Source organism: Octodon degus, unplaced genomic scaffold (genome assembly GCF_000260255.1).
Source record: "Octodon degus isolate 3935 unplaced genomic scaffold, OctDeg1.0 scaffold00076, whole genome shotgun sequence".
NCBI classification, from domain to species: Eukaryota; Metazoa; Chordata; class Mammalia; order Rodentia; family Octodontidae; genus Octodon; species Octodon degus.
The window spans coordinates 10,234,684-10,236,735 of record NW_004524652.1 but is presented as its reverse complement, the minus strand read 5'-3'; positions in this window follow the sequence as shown (position 1 = coordinate 10,236,735).

Sequence of the window (2,052 nt, the reverse complement as noted above, 5' to 3'; positions counted from 1 at the left end):
TTCTTTCTTCTTTCTTCTTCCTTCTTCTTCTTCCTTCTTCTCCTTCTCCTCCTCCTTTCCTTGAAAAAAATGTTTCCTAATATCTTGTGATTTTTAGCAGCAATGTGTGCCACGTTTCAAAAAGACCAAAAAAGAAACTTGAAAAATTAAGGAGTCGAAAGACCAGCCATGTTCCTAAACCTCCAAACTGCCTACCATGACAGACATTTGGGTACACCATTCTTTGGGGGTTCTTCTGTGTTAACAGGCACACCACTCACATGAACAGAGTTCTCTTCTTTTCTAAAAAGTGGTATCAAGCCAGGTGTAGTGACACATGGCTGTAATTCCAGGACTCAGAAGACTGAGACAGGAAGATCACCATGAGTTTGAGGGCAGCCTGGGCTCCATAGTGAGGCCCTGTCTCAAAAAAAAAAAAAAAATCATACTATATATTTCCTCTTTTAATTAATAGACTATTTCTTTCCTTCTTTTTTTTTTTTCTTCTTCTTCTTCTTTTTTTTTTTCCCCAGAACTGAGGATTGCACTCAGGCCCTTGCACTTGCCAGGGAAGCACTTATTTCATTGAGCCATCTCCCCAGCCCCTAGACTATTCCTTAACAGCAATTTTGGGCTTACAAATAATTGAGCAGAAAATACAGAATTCCCATAAATCCCTCTTCTTCTACCCATAATTCCCTGTCACCATCCTCATTATTATTTGGGTCTGAGGATCAAATCTATCAAACATTGTACTACTGAAGAACATTGTCTTGGTAAATCTGTTGCAACTGATCAATTGATATTAAGATGTTATCATTTATTTATTTTCTTTGTTTTGGGATAGAGTTGCCCTAATTTGCCTGGGCTGCCCTCTAACTTACCATTGTCCTACCTCAGCCTCCCAGATGGCTGAGACTGAAGGTGTGCAACACCCGTCCTGCCTGCTCTCACAAATATGGATGGGCTGCTTTTAACATTTTCACTTTACTCAAAATAATTTTAAATCTCACTTGAGACTTCTTTGCCTAACACGTGTAGAAGTGTGTTATTTAATCTTGATGTATTCTGGAATTTTCTAGCTATCTTTCGTTTACAATTTCTTGTTTAATTGCACTGCTGCAAAAAGTATTCTTTGAATAACATTTCTTATTTTAAATTTGTTTGGGTTATTAGTTGATGCTCTCTGCTCTGTAATGTGCTGACTTATGTTCTGGGCAAACCGCCACCATGCAAAATTCCCTTCCCTCAACAACTGGAGAGTACCTTTGTCCGATGTTTATTCTGCTCCATGGCAACTGTAGTTGTTAATGAAATAAATTTTTCAGTACATTTATAAGAGATGAGTATAAAAGAAAATCAATACTAAATTTTTTTTATGTGTTTAGTACAGGGTCTAAACTGTGTCTCACTATACAGATTGGACTCATAGTGATACTCCTGTTTTCAGCCTCCCAAGCGCTGGGATTACAGGCAGCACCACCACGCCCATTCTCAATCTCCATCTCAGCGTGCTCCAGGGGTGAGTCCAGCCCGGCATGCTGGGGATCAGACCCCAGTCTCTTCGTCAGCCTAAACAGGCGCTTTAATCCACTGAGCTATCTAAGGGCAAATTCATAAACCACTGTGGAGAATAATCTAAGAATGAGAAAAGAAAGCTGTAAAAGATAGAGGACGTGATTGGAAAACTCCAGTTCTGTCCTGGGTTGTGTCTTCGTACTTTGGCAGGTGGCTTTATATTATTGTTCCCTTAAAGACACAGAAACAGGAAGTTATGGAGGTCATGTTCTTGTGTTATTCATGCAAGTTACAACAACGGTTGATAGGGCATCTGCCCTCAGATTAAGGTCTCTTGTCTTCACTGAATGATTGGGAAGTGGGCATCTTTGTGGCTCTGACAATTAACTTAGAGAATCATGATGATACAGGGGAATGAAACTCCCCACCTGAAAGGTCCCTGGGCTGAGTTCATGTTCTCTAAAACCAAAGAATGACTTTTAGGAAGAATGGAGGTTAAGAGCAGAATATATTTACTGGGGAAAAGAAAGCTCCCATCCAAGAGAAAGTTAACGC